Below are 27,147 nucleotides of genomic sequence, written 5' to 3' on the forward strand. Positions count from 1 at the left end.
ACGTACTCCAGAGTGAGTTACGTATAGCCGACCGTGAGAGAAGTCTTTGAGGATGATGGCGAAATATTATAAAGTTTGTCTTTGCGCAAATCAGAGTGGCAGTACAGTAGAAATCAGTGGTATTCTGGGAATGAATAGGATGTGTCCGTTGTACTTTTCAGTTCAGTTCAGTTCAGTTCAGCTTCGATGATGTTATTCGATAGCTATTTGATGATCATCCTAGTTCCATTACATAGTTTTGGTGAGTTGAGATTTCCGAGTAGTATAATCGTAGATCCAATTTTAAGTCGAAGACAGTCTAATTCCAGGTACTTGCAAAGAGTTTAGAAATCCTGTAGGAAGTTCACACTTACTTCAACGTTTGTCATCGTGTCGATCTACATACATCAAAAAAAGATTTGCATCACTCCGGTTCCCAGAACTTCTGTAGATACACGTTGACTGTGGATATTGTATCATAGACAGAGTCACTTTGACTGTTCAGAGATGTCACTAAACCCATCCAAAGAAGTAAACAACCACGCATGAGCAGTGCCTATTAGACGGAGGGGGTCCGACAGCCGATCAGTCCCAGTCATTCCACCAAGAAGGAGATACGCGGCTCGTGTTGACTTTACTTCAACCATGACTAGACGGTAGATACCGCGGTTCGATCGCGTTTGCATTGCTACTTTGTGCCAGGAAGGGCTCTCAACAAGGGAACGGCCAGGCGTCTCGGAGTGAACCAAAGCGGTGTTGTTCTGACATGGAGGAGATACAGAGAGACAGGAAGTGCCGATGACATGCCTCGCTCAGGCTACCCAAGGGCTACTACTGCAGTGGATGACCGATACCTACGGATTATGGCTCGAAGGAATCCTGACAGCAACGCCACCGTGTTGAACAATGCTCTTCGTGCAGCCACAGGACGTCGTGTTACGACTCAAACTGTGCGCAATAGGCTGCCTGATGCGCAATTTTGCAACCACACCATGCAGTGCGGTACAGATGGGCCCAACAACATGCCGGATGGACCGCTCAGGACTGGCATCACGTTCTCTTCACGGATGAGTGTCGCATATGCCTTCAACCAAACAATCGTCGGAGACGTATTTGTAGGCAACCCGGTCAGCGAGTGCAGCAAGGTGCAGGTATCCTGATGTTTTAGGGTGACATTATGTGGGGTCGACGTACGCCTCTGGTGGTCATGGAAGGCTGCATGAAACGTGAATGCCATCCTCTGACCGATAGTGCAACCAAATCGACAGCATTTTGGCGAGGCATTCGTCTTCATGGACGACAATTTGCGCGCCCAATGTGCACATCTTGTGAATGAATTCATTCAGAAAAACGACATCGTTCGACTAGAGTGGCCAGCATGTTCTCCAGACAGAAACCCTATCGAACATGCCTGGGCTAAATTGAAAAGGGCTGTTATGGACGACGTGGCCCACCAATCAGTCTGAGGGATCTACACCGAATCGCCGTTGAGGAATGGGACAATCTGGACCAACAGTGCCTTGATGAACTTGTGGATAGTATGCCACGAGGAACACAGGCATGCATCAACGCAAGAGGACGTGCTACCGGGTATTAGAGGTACCGGTGTGTACAGCAATCTGGATCACCACCTCTGAAGATCTCGCTGTATGGTAGGACAACACGCAATGTGTGGTTTTGATGAGCAATAAAAAGGGGCAGAAATGATGTTTACGTTGATCACTAATCCAATTTTCTGTGCAGATTCCAGAACTCTCTGAACCGAGATGATGCAAAACTTTTTTATGTGTATATTTGTGTATTCTCTCTTCACTGGGAATTTTCTTTTAAACATTAAAGTTAATATCGTCGACAATAGCAGTTTATTCGCCAAAATTTGCCTTTCAAATAGGCGGTCCGGGTTGGTATAGTTGTGAACAATTTTTGGATAAATTTGGTCGATGAGTTAGTTTTCCTCAGTGGCTATCTTGCAGAATTGTTCTTTTGCTATGTTTGATGGTAGTTGCAGGGCGAAATGGGAAGTTTGTCCTCCTTCCCCTAAGTGTGGCTGCAGTGCTGGATGATGCCAGTGCAAGTGCGATGTGTTGTTTAGTACGTATTTATGTGAGCAACAGATTTATTAGGTACATTTTCCCGGTGCTGCCTGGTGCGTACAAGTAACTCCGCCATTGTGGTTGTCGATCCGGTTCATGCTAACGTTGGAAATTTCCTTTAGATTGACACTGGCAGTGGTTTGTTGTTAGCAATGTATTAAAGTAGTTCGTTGATATTGTAGCTTTTTGTCTTTGTAATTTTGAAGTTTAACACACCAATGGCATCTTCTCGTGGTGGTTGCATCACAATCAGTACTAACGTTTATTGCTAAACATTTATCTTCTAAGCGAATGAGTGTTTCATTGAAGATGTCGTCGTTGAATTCGATGGTCATTTCAGGATTTGTCGGATTCAGGATTTGTCGGATTTGGTACGATATGTCATCACTCGTACTCTCTTGGAAGGAGTCCCATAGCTTGTTTGGATTCGATGGGTTACATGTTGTTAGAATTATGCCGAATAAGTAATGCATTTGTTCAGCTGAGGCTGTGAGTGAGGCTTCTTGTAGTGTTAATTCCCAGTAGTTGTCGTTTTGCAGTAGTCCTAACGTTGGCATGCTTCTCTGTACGTCTAGCGTTGGTAAACGTCAACGGTCTTCGGATCTGTGAAACTTATTGTTTCCTGTATTTCGTGTAGCAACAACCGGAGATAAAAACATTAGGCGTTACTCGGATGTTCGGTGTATATTAGGCCTAGTGCCCAGTTCTCATAATTCCTGGATGATCTTCAACTGGCATTCCTTGTTTACGTCGTTGAAAGATTTTTCTTATTGTGTTCCATGTATAATACGCAGGGACGTCGACGTATAGTAATGTTTCCGCGAATGGATCCGTTTACACACTTGGTAAAAAGCTGTTACCGTTGTGTTCTGAAGTGGTTCACTTGCAGTTTTTCTGGCGGTGTCTTTTGTGAAGTAAACTCTCTGTCCATTCTTCAAACGTACTGCTGGATGTTGCACAGTTCTCTCTGCCTCGTAATGACTGGGTATTGCGTGATGTCCTTAGGTTAGTTAGGTTTAACTAGTTCTAAGTTCTAGGAGACTGATGACCATAGATGTTAAGTCCCATAGTGCTCACAGTCATTTGAACATATTTGATAGATATAACTGAACTGCAGTATTCTTTGTTGATGTGTGCTTGAAACATTTTAGAAAACCGAGCGAGGTGGCGCAGTGGTTAGGCACTGGATTTGCATTCGGGAGGACGACGGTTCAATCCCACGTCCGACCATCCTGATTTAGGTTTTCCGTGATTTCCCTAAATCGCTCCAGGCAAATGCCGGGATGGTTCCTTTCAAAGGGCACGGCCGACTTCCTTCCCCATTCTTCCCTAATCCGATGAGACCGATGACCTCGCTGTCTGGTCTCCTTCCCCAAAACAACCCAACCCCATTTTGGAAAGTAGTGTGTTATATGCTGCTACCCACTGATTAACTATTTTTAATTCGTCGCTGTCTCGTGTTCGTATCTTTGCCGTGAAGCCACCGCTCTGGGGTGATCGTCTTCTGTATTTCGGATAGCCATCAAATCCGTTTTGTGTCGTCCAAGTATGGTACTGGTTGATTTTTTTGTGCATCTTCCATCACTCGTACACGGCGAATCGGGGTTTCATAGCACGCATGGTACGTGAATAATGTTTTTCGTTCCTATGTTGTACAGTTCCGGATCTTCTTGTGAGTAGAAGAATTCAGCCTGGACGATTTTTTCCATACCCGTGGGATGAATGCTGTCGTGTAGCCATATGAGGTTGTTTGAGTGATGCAGTCCTCGTTTATGCCATTCGACTGTGTACATCCACCAACCAACGGTTGCTAAGATGTAGTATTTTGTGATGCCAAAAATAAATCTCGTTTGTCTGTGTCGCCGGCCGAAGTGGCCGTGCGGTTAAAGGCGCTGCAGTCTGGAACCGCAAGATCGCTACGTCGCAGGTTCGAATCCTGACTCGGGCATGGATATTTGTGATGTCCTTAGGTTAGTTATGTTTAACTAGTTCTAAGTTCTAGGGGACTAATGACCTCAGCAGTTGAGTCCCATAGTGCTCAGAGCCATTTGAACCAATTTTTTGTTTTTGTCGGAAAACTCGGGCTATTATGACGTGTCGATGCATGGAGGCTTGTCCGTATCTTGGTTGTTCTTTGGTTTCGGGGTTTCTGACCACCATGTGTTGCATGTGAATGTTATCTTATGAAGGTCACAGTATCTTGAGTGTACTTGTGCATGTGTCTCAGACTTCCTGTGTATGATGAGGGTAAGATCGCCATTATCCCAATGCCGTCAATGTCTCCATCATTTATGATTGCGTCTGGATTGCGGATGTATTCTTCCGTGTGTAGTTTCTTTCAGTTCAGTGTTATATAAAGCATCCGTTCCGCTTCTATTTTTGCATACATATCTACCAGGAATTGTTGGAAAAAACGGCGAGTGCTGAGAATGTTTCATTGTCTCTGATCATGAAGCGGTAAGCGTACAATTCCTTGGGAGTGACTTTGTTTCTAAGCCTGTTCCATGCTGGATTTGTTTTACGTTAAGATGATATCCTCTCCGTGCGCAATTATTAACTTGTCTCGGCAATGTACAATTATGTCACGGTTTCTGTTTTCATTGTCCACAATTACGACGGCGACTTTGTCTATCTGAGGTGCATTGAATCGACGTCACTGCACTACTTTCTTGATTCCTCCCTGATAAGAAACTGACGTTCTAATCCACGACGAGTATTACTTTATACACCCCAACAAATGGGTAGACCCACCAGCGGCGAATTCCAGAACATACCAAAAAGGTTTCTAATGGTGCACAATGTTCCAGAACATTCCAAAACATTCTAAAGTGTTCTGGAATGTTCCAAAATGATCTGGGTTGTTCCAGGATGTTTTCGAACATTCTAGAGTCTTCCCGAATGTTCCAAACTATTGCGGAAAGTTCCAGAACATCCTGGATCATTGTGGAACATCCCGAAACATTCTGGAATGTTGTGGAACGCTCTCGAATACTATTCAATGCTCTGGAGTGTTCTCGAATAGTCCCGAATGCTCTGTAATGTTTTAGAAATTTCTAGAGGGTGAAACTTCCAACCCCTACATCTTCAGAAGCACACTCTTCGGGTAAAAACGGGAACCGTCTTCATGGATGGGGGATATATGGCTACAACACCATATAACTGCTTGCTCTTAACGGCACTAGTTTCTGAGTTTTATCGCATTGTATACTTACTTTTATAATTTACTGATTATTTGAAGTACACTTAACTCAAGAAAATGCAGGATGAATCAAGATGGAAAATTTAAAACGATTACTGTTATAGCCTGTATCAATACTGAATTCTTGGTAGCAACTATAACTCATTAGCCGAAAGGTTAATTATAATGTTAAGGTTTCTCCAACACTCACGATCATACAAGCCTGTCTTTAGATAGACGGATCTTTAACAAGATTTATATACAATGCATACAAGTTAGTACAAAAAGCAAGTCGGGATAACGCAGCTACACCGCTGCGCCACGACCCCGCGGCCCGCGTCAAAAGTACCACAGTAACAAAATAATAAAGAAATTAAGTAATTCAAATCAGAGGTAATCAGGTTCTAGACGAGTCTCAGAAGTGACGATTAACTGTTATAAAAGTCAACGGTCCCATTTAGTACTGTAAGAAAGTCTTCCAGGACAAATAACCATCGTTAAAATTAATCTTGACTTTACTAACGTAATGTAAACGTAAACAAGACTGAGATCTAAACGTGACGCTAGGATCTTCAAGCAATCAACGGAATAGACAGAAAACAGTACGTGTCACTTACAATAAAGGCCTAATGACCCATTATGTTCAAATGGCTTAAATGGCTCTAAGCACTATGGGACTTAACACATGAGGTCATCAATCCCCTAGACATAGAACTACTTAAACCTAACTAATCTAAGGACATCACACAGAACCATACTCGAAGCAGGATTCTAACCTGCGACCGTAGTAGCAGCGCGGTTCCGGACTGAAGCGCCTAGAACCGCTCGGCCACAGCGGCCGGCTGACTCATTATGTGAGGGGATAAACAATCAGTAAGCTATATCTGTTTACAATACGAGGTGCATTCAAGTTCTAAGGCCTCCGATGTTTTTTCTCCGGACTGGAAAGAGGTAGAAACATGCGCATTGTTTTAAAATGAGGCCGCGTTCATTGTCAATACGTCCCAGAGATGGCAGCACCGTACGGCAGATGGAATTTTACCGCCAGCGGCGAGAATGAGAACTGTTTTAAATACTTAAAATAGCGATGTTTTCCTTACTTGAACAGCGTGCAATCATTCGTTTTCTGAATTTGCGTGGTGTGAAACCAATTGAAATTCATCGACAGTTGAAGGAGACATGTGGTGATGGAGTTATGGATGTGTCGAAAGTGCGTTCGTGGGTGCGACAGTTTAATGAAGGCAGAACATCTTGTGAAAACAAACCAAAACAACCTCGGGCTCGCACAAGCCGGTCTGACGACATGATCGAGAAAGTGGAGAGAATTGTTTTGGGGGATCGCCGAATAACTGTTGAACAGATCGCCTGCAGAGTTGGCATTTCTGTGGGTTATGTGCACACAATCCTGCATGACGACCTGAAAATGCGAAAAGTGTCATCCAGGTGGGTGCCACGAATGCTGACAGCCGACCACATGGCTGCCTGTGCGGCATGTTGCCAAGCAATGTTGACGCGCAACTACAGCATGAATGGGACTTTCATTTCGTCGGTTGTGACAATGGATGAGACGTGGATGCCATTTTTCAATCCACAAACAAAGCGCCAGTCAGCTCAATGGAAGCACACATTCACCGCCACTAAAAAAAGTCCGGGTAACCGCCAGTGCTGAAAAAATGATGGTGTCCTTGTTCTGGGACAGCGAGGGCGTAATCCTTACCCATTGCGTTCCAAAGGGCACTACGGTAACAGGTGCATCCTACGAAAATGTTTTGAAGAACAAATTCCTTCCTGCACTGCAACAAAAACGTCCGGGAAGGGCTGCGCGTGTGCTGTTTCACCAAGACAACGCATCCGCACATCGAGCTAACGTTACGCAACAGTTTCTTCGTGATAACAACTTTGAAGTGATTCCTCATGCTGCCTACTCACCTGACCTGGCTCCTAGTGACTTTTGGCTTTTTCCAACAATGAAAGACACTCTCCGTGGCCGCACATTCACCAGCCGTGCTGCTATTGCCTCAGCGATTTTCCAGCGTTCACAACAGACTCCTAAAGAAGCCTTCGCCGCTGCCATCGAATCATGGCGTCAGCGTTGTGAAAAATGTGTACGTCTGCAGGGCGATTACGTCGAGAAGTAACGCCAGTTTCATCGATTTCTGGTGAGTAGTTAATTAGAAAAAAAATCGGAGGCCTTAGAACTTGAATGCACGTCGTATACAGTATGTTATTGATCGTCTCAGACAAGATGTCCGTCCGATGATGCGCGGGCCACGGGCATTTCGTTGTCGCTGAAGTCTGATATTATTCTGTCCATCTCCACCTCGAACACCCAGTCACCATGCTGGTGGTGTGGTGCGTTAGGCGACGCATGACGTTCACCCGACGTCTTAGCCGCAGAATCGCCAGGGTGCTCGTCGGTGAGCTGAGGATCGTCATCTTGGCTTTGTCCTTGGGTGGAAGTTGCCAGCAGCGAACCAGCAGGTCCACAGCCCAGGCCTCAGATGGATTTTGCCCAACCTTCTGCAACGTCTCACCATCTTGCGAATCATTTCCTGCAGACAGCCTCCTCCTTTTTCGTCGCTTGAGCGACTTCTGCTTGCGGGAACGCGTGTCCGCGTCCTGTGGATCACGACCTCCCGCATCTCCGTGTCCGAGGTCGAATCGATTTGCTGATGCTCTCCTTCCTCACACGGATGGGATGCAGACGTGGTCGGTGCTGTCGAGCACGGTGACGGTTCCAATGGACGCTGCGTCGCGGTGAACCCGGCAACCGGGCCCGCGGGTGTCGGAAACTGGAACGGACAACGTCCGCGTCTGACATGTTCCTCGCTGCCTCAACGTATGAAATAGGCAGCGTTGTCGGTTACGATATGGGCGTCGTGTCTGCACGTGGTACATGGAAGAGGCGTCGCTGCAGGCTTTCAGAATGTACATGCCCTTCCTGCCCTCACCCTGAACAAGCCCGCTGTTTACCGTCATCAATGACAATCGCTCGACAGCCACCAACGGTCACGTACGACGGGATGTGTTTACGCAGTTCGATTCGCACCTGACGCACTCCATTCAGTACATCTGCCCCCGGTAGCTGAGTGGTCAGCGCGACAGACTGTCGATCCTAAGGGCCCGCGTTCGATTCCCGGCTGGGTCGGAGATTTTCTCCGCTCAGGGACTGGGTGTTGTGTTGTCCTAATCATCATCATTTCATCCCCATCGACGCGCAAGTCGCCAAAGTGGCGTCAAATCGCGAGACTTGCACCAGGCGAGCGGTCTACCCGACGGGAGGCCCTCGTCACACGCCATTATTGTTACACTCCTGGAAATGGAAAAAAGAACACATTGACACCGGTGTGTCAGACCCACCATACTTGCTCCGGACACTGCGAGAGGGCTGTACAAGCAATGATCACACGCACGGCACAGCGGACACACCAGGAACCGCGGTGTTGGCCGTCGAATGGCGCTAGCTGCGCAGCATTTGTGCACCGCCGCCGTCAGTGTCAGCCAGTTTGCCGTGGCATACGGAGCTCCATCGCAGTCTAACACTGGTAGCATGCCGCGACAGCGTGGACGTGAACCGTATGTGCAGTTGACGGACTTTGAGCGAGGGCGTATAGTGGGCATGCGGGAGGCCGGGTGGACGTACCGCCGAATTGCTCAACACGTGGGGCGTGAGGTCTCCACAGTACATCGATGTTGTCGCCAGTGGTCGGCGGAAGGTGCACGTGCCCGTCGACCTGGGACCGGACCGCAGCGACGCACGGATGCACGCCAAGACCGTAGGATCCTACGCAGTGCCGTAGGGGACCGCACCGCCACTTCCCAGCAAATTAGGGACACTGTTGCTCCTGGGGTATCGGCGAGGACCATTCGCAACCGTCTCCATGAAGCTGGGCTACGGTCCCGCACACCGTTAGACCGTCTTCCGCTCACGCCCCAACATCGTGCAGCCCGCCTCCAGTGGTGTCGCGACAGGCGTGAATGGAGGGACGAATGGAGACGTGTCGTCTTCAGCGATGAGAGTCGCTTCTGCCTTGGTGCCAATGATGGTCGTATGCGTGTTTGGCGCCGTGCAGGTGAGCGCCACAATCAGGACTGCATAAGACCGAGGCACACAGGGCCTACACCCGGCATCATGGTGTGGGGAGCGATCTCCTACACTGGCCGTACACCACTGGTGATCGTCGAGGGGACACTGAATAGTGCACGGTACATCCAAACCGTCATCGAACCCATCGTTCTACCATTCCTAGACCGGCAAGGGAACTTGCTGTTCCAACAGGACAATACACGTCCGCATGTATCCCGTGCCACCCAACGTGCTCTAGAAGGTGTAAGTCAACTACCCTGGCCAGCAAGATCTCCGGATCTGTCCCCCATTGAGCATGTTTGGGACTGGATGAAGCGTCGTCTCACGCGGTCTGCACGTCCAGCACGAACGCTGGTCCAACTGAGGCGCCATGTGGAAATGGCATGGCAAGCCGCTTCACAGGACTACATCCAGCATCTCTACGATCGTCTCCATGGGAGAATAGCAGCCTGCATTGCTGCGAAAGGTGGATATACACTGTACTAGTGCCGACATTGTGCATGCTCTGTTGCCTGTGTCTATGTGCCTGTGGTTCTGTCAGTGTGATCATGTGATGTATCTGACCCCAGGAATGTGTCAATAAAGTTTCCCCTTCCTGGGACAATGAATTCACGGTGTTCTTATTTCAATTTCCAGGAGTGTATTTAGCATACGTCTCGAACGTATGCCACTTTTCTTCCACGTGAATTAGTACTTCCCCGTACGGCCGCAGCGCGTTCACGGAAAGCGTGGCCGGAACTTCAGACGGCAGCTCCAAGATTCCTATGTTCCGAACGCCGAGTCCTGCATGGTCGACAGTCACTACACTCTCCATGCCATCCGAGTGGTGGAAACGATATCCATCGGTGGAACGGCGAAGAAGTCGTTCTCACGCTGCTTCATCGACAAGTTTCGGGTATACTGTGCTGGAGACGATCGAAAGATGTATAGCAATAAGTTGGTGTGGATCGACGTGCATTACTTCACGCAGGAAACGTTCGACTTCGTATGCCTTAGGTCGTGCGTACTGGGCATCGAACGTTATTTTTATCGTGGCCTTTCTATAAGAAAGCGCCATCGTTGTTCAAGGTGATCTGTTTACACTGCAATACCGCCTCCCGCGCGAGTAATCAACGGCCCGCTTGCGGAGCGCCGCGAAGTGCCCCACGCACTTCCGCTTCGTAACACGGCTGAGAGCCGACTTTGTTGGCCCGGAGGTCCCATTCGGTTTCGGCTGTCAAGTGCAAGTCTTATTTCAGTCGGCACCACAAGGGGCGACTTGTGGCCGATGATGAGGATGAAAATATGATGACAACACAACACCCAGTCCACGAGCGGGGAAAATCTATAACCCATCCGGGAATGCCACATTGGGCGACTTGCGGCCGATGATGAGGATGAAAATATGATGAGGATAAAACAATACCCAGTCCACGAGCGGGGAAAATCTACGACCCGTCCGGGAATCGAACCCAGGGCTAGTGTATAGGAGACAAGCACATCACCACCCATGTAAGCAAGAGCATGAAACTCTTATGAACGCATAATATGGACTAAGAGTGCATCAACGAAAGATTAAGATAACGAGAAGTAGTAGAAATGAGATCAGCGAAGAACTTAACATCATTAATGGTGATTTCGAAGTACATGTAGTTACGGAATCCTGCTACCTAGGCAGCAAGATAACCCATGACGGACGGAGCAAGATGGACGTAAAAAGCAGACTAGCACGAGTCAGAGGGACACTCCTGTCCAAGAGAAGTCTACTAGTATCAAACATGGGTCTTAATTTGTGGAAGGAATTTCTGAGAATGGACATTTGGAGCACAGCACTGTGTGGCAATGAGACTCGGACTGTGGGGAAACCAGAAAGGAACAGAAACAATTTGAGATGTGATGCTACAGAAGAATGTTGAAAATTAGTGGACAAGATTCTTTGCAGAATAGGGGATTAAAGGAATATCTGGAAAACATCGACAAGAAGAATGGACTGGATGATAGGACGTCTGCTGAGACACCTGGGAATAACTTCTGTGGTAGTAGGGGAAGCTGAAGAGGGTACCAACTGTAGGGGAAGACAGAGATTCGAGTGAAGCCAGCTAGTAATTGAGGACGTAGGTTGAGAGTGCTGATCTGAGACCAAGAGGATGGCACAGGAGATGAACCCGTAGTAAAGCTATCAGAAAACTGATGGAAGAAAAGGCTAGAACCGCGAGGGCAGTCCCCTCACTAGCGTCCGACTATCTTTGATGTCTTTGCATTTGAGTCAGGAAGTGTAAAGGTGTTTACCTTGTGGTATCAACGTTCGATACCACACTTGTTAGGGGTTGCGGTTATCAACCGCGGACCGTATTAGTATCGTTGGACTCGCGAGTCGCCGATAGCGCCGCTCCGCGGCTTGTATCAAGTTTCTAGCGAGCTCTCGTCTACTCTTGCTCGCGACGTCAAGTAGTAAAGTAGCATAGCCTTCAGCTGATAGGAAGCAACCTCTAACAAGGCATTTAGTAACGTATGGCTTAAGTGAGGCCTCCATAGCTATCTGTTTATAATTGTATGTATGCAGCCAAGAAGAATCCTGTTAAGTAGAATATATATTATTGTTTACCAACGACTTCTAATTATTTTAGTCGTTGCAGATCCAGACCATGCAGCTTGCACCTTATCGACGTTACTGGCAAACCTACTGTGATTTATATGTTTCTATTTAGCATTGGCCAACATTCAACATTGGCAACGACTCGTTCATCGTCATCGTGACATACCTCATGAATGTTGTTGAAGTTGAATGCGATCCCTGTACGCCTATAAATTAGGGTCGAAAATGTAAGGCCTTTACCTGTCTCCTTGCTACAGTTTAAAATTCCCTCTTAGTCTGACACGTCGGCAAATGTAGGTGTCACGACTTCCTGCAAGAGAGAATTATAATTACCTGCATCTCATAAAAAGTGTTGAAGTTGTGATGGCTTATACGAAACAATTATGAGCACTAACAACCTTAAATTTCTGTTTGGTAGAATGCCAGTTTTGTACACCTCTTGACAGCCATTTTATTTAGGGTGTCAAAACTCTCCCGATCCTTTTCTTTCTCTTTACTACAATGAGGTGAATGAAGTGTTTATAAACCATTGAAAACTGAAGATGAATATTAGTGACCTCTTTACCTCCACATCAAATGAAAATTATTTGTTTGCTTAAGTTAACGTATATCTTTTGTGTACAATGGAGTCGACTTTTGCTAACTTAAACCTCGATAAAACCTCCATAAATTGAACTAGTAGTCAGCTGCTTTAAACACGCTCGATTCATCGAAGACATCGTGTTTGGGTACGCTCGATACATGGAAGCGATTGCCGTAACAGCATACATTCTACAATTCCAAGTCAACAGCTGTCTCACCCTATGTCGTTCGAATTGTTTCTTAATTTCTTTTGAATGTGTCGTCATTCAGCTGTTCACTGCACACTTTTGTCTACTCATCAATATATTATGCACTAAACTGCATAAGCCAGTTGTAAAATTAACTTCAAATGTGTACAAGGTTTTGAATCTTGTAGAAAACGAAATAGATACGGCGAATACTTTCGAGATCACATCACCGACGACTTGGACAATCTTTAAGAACGTGTAGTATAGAGGGAGGAAGAAGATTCGGAAAGATAAGTCCCACCTCCTAAAAAATTCTTATTAAAATGCCTTAGTCAACGTAGATGTCAAACAGTACCTGCTGAAGATTCAATGATTAAGATAAGATTAAGTCATTCGCTATTAGCATGACGTTGATGCATTTTGCGCTGGGGCTCACCAAATTAAGGAAGGTACATAATATATTTTTAACAAGATTTGTAGATAAGGTACGAACTTTAATGAAAAAAGAATCCTGTTAGAAAATCACGAGTATACGGTGTGTTCAGTACTGGCGAAACAGGACATTTTTTCTTAGGTGTCTCCCAGACCGGAAACGGATTTTTAAAGAGTAGGAAGAAGTCATAGAAAGAGAAGTGCAGGTGAAACTAATTCTGTAGCTTGCAATGTACATAGTCGTGTCTGAGAATTTAAAACCTCTTTTGGTAGCGAAAGCAGCAAACAAAAGATGTTTCAACGTTATCAGATCATTTCTGCGTCTTTTATGCACTAGAATTGCCCTGGCCCATAGTCTGTGTCTTCTTCAGTATCAAAACAGCCCAGTGCTTGCCTCCTTTTCTTTCTCGCTTCTTTTGTCATTGGCTGAGCATCTAACGCTGCTTCACTTACACGAAGCACATTCAGTTCCGGCAGTCCATTAACTGTGTTCTGTCCAAATCTTACCCCTAACTTCTCCAGAACCTTAAGCCTTTCATAGTTCCCAACCATTAAAAGTTATTACGGCATCAGACACTGCTAACTTTAGAGTCATAAGGCCAACAAATACATTTTTAGGCACGCGGCACCACACATCATTACTGAAGGACTCATTCATATTCTGGGCCTTCCCATGCAAACACTTCTTTAGTAGCTCAGGATTTGCCAAATCTCTATAAATAGGTTTCAATGCCTCCATTACTGCCAAAGGAAGAGAATGTTTATGCATAAATTCATGCAGGGTGCCAGAAAATTCAGCTTTCCTATGTTTGGTGCGGGTGGACACAAAGCATGACATGGCTTTTCATGTGTTGATGTTCGATGAAATAAAGTGCTCCACCCAGCTCTTTCATCTTCTCTAAATTGTCACAGTTATCTCTTATGGAATTCTCATAATATTCCCGTAATTCATCAGTTACTTTGTCCATTAGTCTTCCACCACATTTTATTGTCTTGTCAACAGACAATTTTGTATCAGAAACACAGGACTGATTTGTTTATTCGTAATTCCAACTTCTGAGACGTACCAGTAGGCACAAAACAAAGCGATTCACAGCCTTCTAGACTCTGTAATTCCCAGGATATGACTGCTCAACTGTGGCAGTATATGCATGGCCGCGAAATTTGACAGTCACACATCAAAAATCAAAATATTATTTGAAGGTCTCACAATTGTCTCATTTTAATGTATTATATACCAAAATGCTCAGGAAAGACCAAACGACATTATGGAGTAGAAAACAGAAAATGTCAAATTTCAATAAATGTCATATACTTTGTTCCCTGAACAATATTTTTTTTTTACGCTATACACTTGTTTTCTCTTTCTCTTGACTCTACCTTGATCAGTCAAATTTCCACACAAAAATCACATAGATGCAGTATTTATTGACTTGGTTCACCTGTACCACACCAATGATATTAACAAAACTACGATTGTATGGGGTATCAAAGAAATTTTTGACTGGTCTGAGGATTTTTGACAGGGAAGACACAGCGTGATATCTTGGATGGTGGTACTATGACAGAATTAAAACTATCCTACATCTACATCTACATCTACATACATACATACTCCCCAATCCACCATACGTGCGTGGCGGAGGGTACCTCGTACCACAACTAGCATCTTCTCTCCCTGTTCCACTCCCAAACAGAACGAGGGAAAAATGACTGCCTACATGCCTCTGTACGAGCCTTAATCTCTCTTATCTTTGTGGTCTTTCCGCGAAATATAAGTTGGCGGCAGTAAAATGGTACTGCAGTCAGCCTCAAATGCTGGTTCTCTAAATTTCCTCAGTACCGATTCACGAAAAGAACGACTCCTTTCCTCCAGAGGCTCCCACCCGAGTTCCTGAAGCATTTCCATAACACTCGCGTGATGATCAAACCTACCAGTAACAAATCTAGCAGCCCGCCTTTGATTTGCTTCTATGTCCTCCTTCAACCGCCCTGATAGGGATCCCAAACACTCGAGCAGTACTCAAGAATAGGTCGTATTAGTGTTTTATAAGCGGTCTCCTCCCCCCCCCCCCCCCACCGCCGCATACACGATTGGAACGAGATGAAACTCAGGCACATCCCTTTGAAGCGTGCTGAGACGCTTGAAATTCGTAATGTATATCAATGACCCACCAGCAAGTATTAAGATGCAGTTATCTATAACGAAGAACTATCTGAAAAAAAGTTGCATAAATAACCAATCACATTTTGATAAGTTTCAAAGAAGTGAGAATACTACCAAGTTGTTTTATATGTTCAGCAATGTAAACTTGTGGATTTTACAAAGTTCAGATGATAAACGCCAACTATCCCAGGATAGCCATCATTTTTAGTTTTAGATCCAGTATTAAGGAAACACTTAATGCTCCCATAGGGGACGTGAAGACGAAGCTGGATTCATTATGACTCGCTCAGAGGCAGAGTCGCCCCACCCCCGCCCCCCCCCCCCCCCCGTACGTGACTGGAACGATACGAAACTCAGATGAGTGATAGCATGCTTAAGTAAGTACCCTCTCCCATGCAATTCACAGAGGTTTGCAGACCATATATGTGAATGTAGGAAAATTCACTGTTTGGTTGATGGCTGTAAGTATAGTAGATTACAACTAGTAAACCCCAGATTATTTAAGGAATCTATCTCCCATGCTTGAAAAAGCTACAGGCGTCTGATCAATTAACAAATGTGTCAGACGGTGAAATATTTGATTTTAAGCATGTAAGCGAGAAAAAGTTTAAAAAAGTTTGTAATTATAGTTAAAGTTTATCGGAAGTTGCTAACTGGTCTAATTATTAGACACTGAGTATATGAATTGTTGATAATTTGCTCGTCATTTTAAGCCAAAGTTAGTTTTCCGCGAATTTACATGTTTATCTCGTCATATCTCCAGAACTGTGTGTCGACAATGACACGGTTTTGAAGTTCTTTCAGTGTATCACGGAGTTGTTGGAGGTGGTTGAGGAAAAGAAGAAACTATGTCACATATGATCAAGCTCTGGGAATGACGAGAATTGGAATAGCTACAAGATATATAAAAAGAGGATTAAGAAATTAATGAGTGCAGGGAAGTAGAATGGGAAAGAGCATGTGGCGAAAAAGAACGTTCGCTTGGATACAGCAGATTGATAGGGGCATGGAGGATGATAAGGAAGATGAAAATCGCATCCACACTACAACCTATATCTGTTGCTCAGTGGAAAACGCACTTCAAAGAAATTTCGGTGGAAAAAAGAAGACACAATATCACAGATGTCTACCACAAGAAGAGTGCATTAGGTAATGCAGAACATATTCTAGAGGAAGAAGTAAAACAGATGCTCAAACGAAAACTTAAGTGGACCGGGAAGAGACACGATGGTATCATGGAAATATGGGCCGCCTCAACTGGACAGTATCATATGTAAATTGATCAGTCATATTGTAAGGAAGAGGAAATGCCAAGAGCGTGGTGTGTATCATACATATCTGCTATCTATGAAAAAAGAAACAAGAAGCACGCTAATAATTATAGGCGAATTAATGTTGTGGCGTCTATCAGCAGACCTTTTGCCCTATACAGGTTGGAGAATCAGATTCAGGAAAAGACGTGAGAGGAACAGGTGGATTTTACAGTTGGGCGATCTTGTTGAATCATAGCGTTAGACAAAGAAGTGAGAAGGCGTATTCTAACGTCAGGAAGTACACCTAATACTTGTGGACTTAGAAAAAACGTATGATTCTGTACCCATCAACGCCCTATGGGATGCGATGGAGAATATACCGCCAGTCATATCCCGTAGCTAATGTAGGGAAAAAGTTGACTGCGACGTTCTAAACTTCAAGGGGATTTAGGCAGGGCTAAGGAATGTAGCCGACCCTGATTAAAATATATATGCAATATACACTCCTGGAAATTGAAATAAGAACACCGTGAATTCATTGTCCCAGGAAGGGGAAACTTTATTGACACATTCCTGGGGTCACATACATCACATGATCACACTGACAGAACCACAGGCACATAGACACAGGCAACAGAGCATGCACAATTTCGGCACTAGTACAGTGTATATCCACCTTTCGCAGCAATGCAGGCTGCTATTCTCCCATGGAGATGATCGTAGAGATGCTGGATGTAGTCCTGTGGAACGGCTTGCCATGCCATTTCCACCTGGCGCCTCAGTTGGACCAGCGTTCGTGCTGGACGTGCAGACCGCGTGAGACGACGCTTCATCCAGTCCCAAACATGCTCAATGGGGGACAGATCCGGAGATCTTGCTGGCCAGGGTAGTTGACTTACACCTTCTAGAGCACGTTGGGTGGCACGGGATACATGCGGACGTGCATTGTCCTGTTGGAACAGCAAGTTCCCTTGCCGGTCTAGGAATGGTAGAACGATGGGTTCGATGACGGTTTGGATGTACCGTGCACTATTCAGTGTCCCCTCGACGATCACCAGTGGTGTACGGCCAGTGTAGGAGATCGCTCCCCACACCATGATGCCGGGTGTAGGCCCTGTGTGCCTCGGTCTTATGCAGTCCTGATTGTGGCGCTCACCTGCACGGCGCCAAACACGCATACGACCATCATTGGCACCAAGGCAGAAGCGACTCTCATCGCTGAAGACGACACGTCTCCATTCGTCCCTCCATTCACGCCTGTCGCGACACCACTGGAGGCGGGCTGCACGATGTTGGGGCGTGAGCGGAAGACGGCCTAACGGTGTGCGGGACCGTAGCCCAGCTTCATGGAGACGGTTGCGAATGGTCCTCGCCGATACCCCAGGAGCAACAGTCTTGGCGTGCATCCGTGCGTCGCTGCGGTCCGGTCCCAGGTCGACGGGCACGTGCACCTTCCGCCGACCACTGGCGACAACATCGATGTACTGTGGAGACCTCACGCCCCACGTGTTGAGCAATTCGGCGGTACTTCCACCCGGCCTCCCGCATGCCCACTATACGCCCTCGCTCAAAGTCCGTCAACTGCACATATGGTTCACGTCCACGCTGTCGCGGCATGCTACCAGTGTTAAAGACTGCGATGGGGCTCCGTATGCCACGGCAAACTGGCTCACACTGACGGCGGCGGTGCACAAATGCTGCGCAGCTAGCGCCATTCGACGGCCAACACCGCGGTTCCTGGTGTGTCCGCTGTGCCGTGCGTGTGATCATTGCTTGTACAGCCCTCTCGCAGTGTCCGGAGCAAGTATGGTGGGTCTGACACACCGGTGTCAATGCGTTCTTTTTTCCATTTCCAGGAGTGTATATTGGAAGGTGGAATCAGTCACGCGGAGGTGTGGGAATTCCCTTCTGGCGTGGTGCTGCCTGTTCGTTATTTTTCCAGATTTTCAAGTAATGATACTACAAAATGTAGTGTACGCCAAACGTATGTTAACGAAGTTAATGGAAACATCTGAACGAGGCGGGCACAAAATAATTGTGAGCAAAACAGAATGACTAGTAGTGGGAAGAGGTGGAAGTGATTTAGTACTGCCGCAAGGAACTATTAAAGCTGAAAAGCAGTTTAAATACCTACATTCGATTGTCCATTCCACGGAAAGCTGTGAGTCAGATTTGAACGCACAATACAGCAAGCAAGTGAAGCTTTTAAAATGCTAAGTGGACTTCTGTGGAGCCGGGCATTTTGACGAAGAAAAAAAAGAGGATTCTGCAAACATTAGTGAAAGTATACATACGTTCGGTGCAGAAGGATGGACCTTACGGGAGCGGCAGATAAGCAGCGTACAGGCAATAGAGGTGGATGGAATAAGGAGGGCAGCCAGGATATCCAGAATAGGAAGGAGAAGAAATGAGGAAATTAGGGAAATAATATACATATGGAATAACCAGTCGTACAAAGAACTGTGAACAGAGCTCTTAAATAGTATAGCCCAGTACGGAGAATGGAGCAAGGACGGTGGCCAGAACCAAAACTGGAATGGCAACTGCTGAAGAATGGAAAAGCTCTCAAATGTATTACTTTCAGCGGTATACTTCGATACAGTCTGTGAAATATATTGCAAAAGAGTTAGTAGTGAAGAAGTAAGAAATTAAAATTCGGCCTGATAAGTTTTATTGGATGCCATTTTAAGCAAAAGCTCATCTAAACGTTTATGACGTCATATTTCCTGAACTACTTGTAGTATAGTAATATTCACTGTCCAGTCACATTAATGGGGTCACCTGCCAAAAGCCTGAATAAACACCTACTGCAGTACAGACCGCTGCCAGTCGAGCAGGAAGATAGTAGTGAGGTTCTGTAACGTACCAACGGGGATGTGAAGCCGTGACACCTCCAGTGCCGTGGCCGGCTGTGCTAGGTTTCTCGGTTGAGGATCCATGGTGCCATCAGCACGACCGATGTGGTACACAGATTCTCGATTGGATTTAAATCCGAGGAGTTAGGTGAGAAGGAGTGTACGGTAAGCACATCCCGCTACCCTTCTAACCACGCATGTACACTGAGAGCTACATCTACATCTAAATGGTTACTCTGCAATTCACACTTAAGTGCCTGGCAGAGGGTTCATCGAACCATTTTCATACTACTTCTCTACCATTCCACTCTCGAATGGCGCATGGGAAAAAGGAACACCTAAACATTTTCGTATGAGCTCTGATTTATCTTATGATTATTTCTCCCTACGTAGCTGGGTGTAAACAAAATATTTTCGCATTCGGAAGAGAAAGTTGGAGATTGAAATTTTGTAAATAGATCTCGCTGCAAAGAAAACTGCCTTTGTCTCAGTGACTGCCACCCCAACTCGCGTATCATATCAGTGACACTCTCACACCTATTGCGCGATAAACGAAACCAGCTGTCCTTCTTCGCACTTTTCCGATGTCCTCCGTCAACCCGACCAGGTAAGGATCCCACACCGCCGGCCGCGGTGGTCTAGCGGTTCTGGCGCTGCAGTCCGGAACCGCGGGACTGCTACGGTCGCAGGTTCGAATCCTGACTCGGGCATGGGTGTGTGTGATGTCCTTGGGTTAGTTAGGTTTAAGTAGTTCTAAGTTCTAGGGGACTTATGACCTAAGATGTTGAGTCCCATAGTGCTCAGAGCCATTTGAACCATTTTTTTGATCCCACACCGCGCAGCAATATTCCAGCAGAGGACGGACAAATGTAATGTAGGCTGTCTCTTTAGTGGGTTTGCCGCATCTGCGCCAACAAAGCGCAGTCTTCGTTTCGCCTTCCCCACAATATTATCTATGTGGTCTTTCAAATTTAAGTTGCTCGTAATTGTAATTCCTAGGTATTTAGTCGAATTGACAGCCCTTAGATTTGTGCGATTTATCGTATACGCAAAATTTATTGGATTTCTTTTAGTACCCATGTGGATGGCCTTGCACTTTTCTTTGTTTAGTGCCAATTGCCACTTTTCGCACCATACAGAAATTCTCTCTAGATCATTTTGTAATTGGAATTGATCGTCTAATGATTTTAGTAGATCATAAATTACAGCGTCATCTGCAAACATTCTAAGGGGGCTGCTCAGATTATCACCTAGATAATTTATGTAAATCGGCCGGCCGGGGTGGCCGAGCGGTTCTAGGCGCTACAGTCTTGAACCGCGCGACTACTACGGTCGCAAGTTCGAATCCTGCCTCGAGCATAGATGTGTGTGATGTCCTTAGGTTAGTTAGGTTTAAGTCGTTATAAGTTCCAGGGGACTGATGACCTCAGAAGTTAAGTCCCATAGTGCTCAGAGCCATTTATGTAAATCAGGGTCAGCAGAGGGCCCATGACACTACCTTCCGGAAAGCCAGAAATCACTTCTGTTCTACTCCATGATTTACCGTCTAAGAACTGTGACCTCTATGAGAGGAAATCACGAATCCAGTCACACAACTGAGACGATACTCCACATGCACGCAATTTGATTAATAGTCGCTTGAGAGGAACGGCATCAAAAGCCTTCTGGAAATACATGTGACACGCTGTATTGTCCTGACGGTAGATGCCATCGTGCCGAGTAAAAGAAAAAGAAACTGCTTGAGGGGTTGGAAAGGGTCCCCAAGGGTAGGTGCATACTTGAGTTGATCCCTTGTGCCTGCCAGAATGACGAGATCACTCAGGGAATAACACGAATACGTACCTCAGACCAGAATGATCCCTTCTCCAGCCTGCCCCCTTCCAACGATCCAGTGGCCATCTGTCCGTTAGAGCACGTGATTCATCTGAAACGGCCATCTGTCACTACTCAGTGCATGTCAAGTTGTTTATTTATTTATTTAATTTATTTATTTATTCAACCTGATCAGATTAGGGCCATCAGGCCCTCTCTTACATCGGACCAGTGTTTCACACATGCAGCATTTCACACATCAGAGTTACATCATGACAATACTTTAAATAAGAAAAATTAGATTACTCTAGTCACAATATGAATAAAGAATAATGACTAAGACCTAATAAATTAAGTACTGGCAGTATTTTTACGACAGGTGCTACACATACAAATTATGATAAAAGTAATAATAGTAACAGTAAAAAAAATTAAATAATAATGATAAACATGAGAAAAATGGGCAATAGTAATGAATATTTGTGCAGATGTACATTAATATCTTGGTGTGTAAAGTAGATGTTTACCAGTATAGCAAGTTTTGGGGGAGGGAGACTTAAGGAGGGGGAAAGAGGGAAGTAATAAGGTGAAGTGCATTCGTGTACAAAGGAAAGCATTATTGTTGCTTAAGTAGATACGTCATTAACTGTTTTTTGAAGCTGGACATGTTTTTAAGTTCTCTAACATAACGAGGGAGGTTATTGCAGAGTCGGGTTCCCGCTACTGTAAAGGACTTGGAGAAGGTGACTGAGCGATACAGTGGAACAGAGAGGATTTTATTGTGATGGGAACGTGTGTTTCTGTCATGTTGTTAAGTACGAGGAGAGATATGAGGGACAGTGTACATTTATAAGGCAGTAGATGAGACAGAGTGTATGGAAATCTCTGCGTTTGTCTGCACGCAGCCAGGACAATTTTGCATATGCTGGTGAAATGTGATCAAAAAGTCGAATGTCACAGATACATCGGACGCAGGCGTTCATGACCAGTTCCAGACGTCGGGAGTTTTCCTGTGAGAGGCCTTGTAGGATAATATCGCTGTAATCAATGATTGGGAGTATAAGCGTTTGTACTAATTTCTTTTTCAGATCGAAAGGGAAGATTTTTTTATATTTTTGTAGGAAATGAAGGGATGCTGATGCTTTTTTGCACACTGCAGTTACGTTCTCTGTTCAATTTAGATTTTCATCTATTATTACTCCCAAACTCTTTGCTGAGGGAGAGAAGTTAATATATGTTCCATTTAGGATAAGAGATGGTACGGATTCCCGATGTTTTGGGCTAATGAGCTTAGAGTGACCAACAAGTACCGCTTGGGTTTTAGATGGGTTTAGTTTTAGTCCTATGTCCTGTGCCCATTTTGTTAGTGCACCGAGATCAGTATTGAAGTTTTCAATAGCTTTCTTAAGATTGTTTGGTTCCGCACTTAGATACAACTGAAGGTCATCAGCATACATATGATATTTGCAATAAGTCAGAACCGATGACACATCATTGACATACAGAGAGAAGAGTACGGGACCTAGTACTGAGCCTTGAGGAACGCCTGACACTACCTGCCGCCATTGTGATTTTATATTCCCGGACAGGACGCGTTGCTGACGAGACGTCATGTATGAGCGAAACCATTGCACTGCACTTGGTGAGAAATTTAGACCGCTACGTTTGGCTAGTAAGATGTCGAAGTGGACAGTATCAAATGCTTTGCTGAAATCTAAGAAGCAAATGATAGTCGCTTCTTGTCTGTCCATGGCAAGTTTCAGGTCATCTGTCACCTTTATCAGTGCGGATGTTGTGCTCCGATGTTTACGGAAACCTGTGGCACTGGCTTGCAAATTGCTGTCTACATTGCCGACGAACTGCAGTCAGCGTGGGTGCATGAACCAAGTGCCTGCTGCGGAGGCCCATACGCAGCAACGTTCGCTGAACGGTCCTTGAGAAGACACTCTTGCTAGCTACTTGTTTCATCTGGGCGCTCAGTTGCTCAACAGTTGTACGTCTATCCGCCCCTACACATCTCCGCAGCCGTTGTTCGTCCTTGTCATCTATCATCTGTGATGCATCGTAGTTGCCTTGATGCTGGTTTTGGATAACGCTTGTTATTGCCACGCACAGTATACTCTAATCGCGGCGACACGCCATCAGTTTACAAACTTAGCCGTTTCGGAAATGCTTCCACTCTTGACCCGAAAGCCAATGGTCATGCTCTTCTAGGCGTCGGATAAATCGCTCCGTTTCTACATTACGACAATGACTTCACTGTTTTCCGCGTACCGCTGACACGTTTTACATAGCCTCCACTGATAGTGCTACCACCTGCTGCCTGAGAGGAGGAGGAGGAGATTAATGTTTAACGTCCCGTCGACAACGAGGTCATTAGAGATGGATCACAAGCTCGGATTAGGGAAGGATGGGGAAGGAAATCGGCCGTGCCCTTTCGAAGGAACCATTCCGGCATTTGCCTGCAGTGATCTAGGGTAATCACGGAAAACCTGAATCAGGATGGCCGGACGCGGGACTGAACCGTCGTCCTCCCGAATGCGAGTCCAGTGTGCTAATCACTGCGCCACCTCGCTCGGTCTGCTGTCTGAGAGTTGTATTGCACGATGACGTCGAAAGTAACTAGTGGTCGCATTAACGTGCGTGGGCTGTGTGATTTAGTAGGTACATTCAGTGGTATATACGGATACTACCAGCGAATAGCGATGGGAATAGAGTCGGTAGTGAAAAAGTAATAAATTAATACGTCGTACCTGATGCTGAAGTTCGAATGCATGAACGGCGAAAATATAGAAAGCGATCGACTTTTACCTTTTATCGTTTTGCGTGGGTGGAGTTGGGGGGGGGGGGCGGGGGTTGTGAGGGGGCGTCAGCAAGAAAAGTTTCGCAATGGTACGAAAACAAGTTTATTGCGTGTCTCTAAGCTCTCTCATTCTCAAGTACTGAATGGGTATGTGTACCTGCACACAGTCTGTAGCTTTGCCTCAAGACAAACACACAGTTTTTAACTGTTGTACTTGTCTTACTGTAGTAAATTTTTTAACATATTGTTTAGCTTGGCCGGCCGTGGTGGCCGAGCGGTTCTAGGCGCTACAGTCTTGAACCGCGCGACCGCTACGGTCGCAGGTTCGAATCCTGCCTCGGGCATGGATGTGTGTGATGTCCTCAGGTTAGTTAGGTTTAAGTAGTTCTAAGTTCTAGGAGACTGATGTCCTTAGAAGTTAAGTTCCATAGTGCTCAGAGCCATTTGAACCATTTTTTGTTTAGCTTGTGCCGCCATTTTTAGTTTTCAAATTCGGTTAATAATAACCCCAAATGTAGAAAGTCAATATATTGTTTCCCCTTTAATTCTTTCGACAGGCAATCTGAACCTGTCATGTGGTTCCGTGTTGGTCGCTAAGTAATACAAAGAGAAACAAAATGCAACACCGACAAGCACAAGGTCATTGTGATGTAACAGGTATTTCATCGTTGTAGGAATATATGATAAATTCAGAAAAATGAAAGAAACATATCACAGTAAAGGGTGCCAGAACAGTCGCATAAATACCTAGTGTACACCCTCTGATGACAACGTAGGCGGGAACTGACTGTAAATGATCATAAATGAGTTATACTGTCCCATGCATATTGCGCCTTGTCATGCAAATTGGCAATGGTTCTTGCATGTTCTGGAGCGTATGGGAGAGAGTGTCACAGAAATGATACAGGATTTGGGCTGGACATCATTAAAAGAAAGGCGTTTATCGTTGCGGTGTAATCTTCTCACGAAATTCCAATCACCAACTTTCTCCTCCGAATGCGAAAATATTTTGTTGACACCGACCTACATAGGGAGGAACCATCAACACAATAAGGGAAATCAGAGCTCGTACGGAAAGATGTAGGTGTTCATTCTTTCCACGTGCTATACGAGATAGAGAATTGTGAAGGTGGTTCGATGAACCCTCTGCCAGGAACTAAAATGTGATTTGCAGAGTATCCATGTAGATGTAGATGTAGAGTATGAAAGACGTTTTTAACAGACCCCTTGCAAGGTCAGTGGTGGCTAGAAATTACACATTTGCAATTTTCAAACGCATCGTTTCTGTAGACATGTTTACTATAGTGGTGTTTCCTCCTTTTATTGTATGCTTTAACCTGTACCAGTTTTCTCTATTGATTATGGTACACCGCGTATATGCAAAAATATTAAAAATTTGGTCCAATGTATTGTGAACAAAATAGATTAGAGAAAGGTTTGACGCACCTCATCTTCTGTAAATGATTTCAAGCATCATTCAAATGCGCGTCAGATGTTTCTTTAAACTATTTTACCTGTTACTTTAGACAAATCATTTCACAAAACTTTGGACTGCTTTCTTTTTCCAATTTTTTTATTTTCTAGTTTTGTTCAGAAAGCATTATTTTATTGACATTTCTTTGCTTTCCTAGAGTTCTCTGTTCTTGAAATGTATTGAATGTAGCGCCTGATTCGAAGGAAACCATTTTGAGACTTAAATATCACACCAATGTAACTACTTATGCGCTAAATAGCTAGGAATTGAAATGATAAACATTTTGACACTTCAGTTGTCTTTCTAGTCGCTGTCATTGTCGAAATGTCCTGAATGCGGTACTTGATTTTAAGAAAGTCGTTTTAAAACTGAAATTTCACACCGGCGCAAACATTTTTATATTCAAAACAGCTACGCCCTCAGGAAAAGAGATTTCTGACTCGCCACCTCCTATGTAGAGTCCTTTGTCCTCGAAGTATTGTAAATGAAGAACCTGATTCGAAGAACACCTTTTTGACAATTAAGTATCAGACCAATCTACGTTATTGTGCGCAAAGCTTTTGTTGATTACTGTTATTACTTTCTAGCAGTTGAATATTCTTTTTGCAAAACTACACCCCACGCTGGTCAATGTGAAAACCCATTTGCCCCTTTTACATACTTCTCTTGACTATCAAAACACTAATTCGTTTCTTTAATTACCTTCATCAATTTCAATCACATAAATCCTTTTATGCAAAACTAGACTTCCCGACGGTCAGTTTTATACGGCCTTTGTCCTGTTATCACTATTCGCTTGTCTATTAAAATTTTACAGTCTCCGTACTGCAACGATTCCGCTTGGCTGCTGTTTTGTTTCACATGTGACCACCTGAGCACAACATATCATTTCAAACTTCAACGACAAGACATAGCCATGAGTCAAGCAGATAAATGCAACATTTTTTCCTAAATTTCGTTAGTTTAGGTCAATTCCTGCACTATTTTAGACTTAGACTGTTTCATTCATCGTATGTAAGATATCCAAACACATGCATGAGGTGCCAGTTTAATTTTATACATGTCTGAAAGTTGAGTAGCACTATAATGCTATTGACTTTGAAACGTCCCCTTAAAAAATTTATAAATGACTGTGCTTAAACTGACACAATATTTTTAGCGCAACGCAATCTGACTTTCAATAATCCCTACAAAAGAATGGCCCTGACTAACAATAACCTATACATTTCATTAATCACTTACCTCACAAAAATCTTCGTTACTCAAACTACTGCAATACAGCGTGCGCCAATACTGCCAGCTGAATAAAAGATTCTAACTACAGAAGGCACTAACTACTGACAGGCATAGTTAGCAAATGAAAGATTTTGGTAGAGAACAAACAATGTATTTACCTTAATAGTGTTCAAACGTCATTATACATATATTATTATATATATACATATATGTATATCAGTTCATGACATCCAGTTCTACAAATTTACTGTCTCTGATGGACACACGTCCAGATCGTCCGCTCTCAAAACTCCGCCATTTCTCTCCCTACATCCACCACTGCTGGCGGCTCACCTCCAACTGCGCAACGCTATGCGCTGTTCACAGCCAACTGCCCAACACTACAATAGAGAATAAGTCAACAATGCCAACCAGCCTCAGACTGCACACAGCA

Source organism: Schistocerca cancellata, chromosome 7 (genome assembly GCF_023864275.1).
Source record: "Schistocerca cancellata isolate TAMUIC-IGC-003103 chromosome 7, iqSchCanc2.1, whole genome shotgun sequence".
In the NCBI taxonomy this organism is placed as follows: domain Eukaryota; kingdom Metazoa; phylum Arthropoda; class Insecta; order Orthoptera; family Acrididae; genus Schistocerca; species Schistocerca cancellata.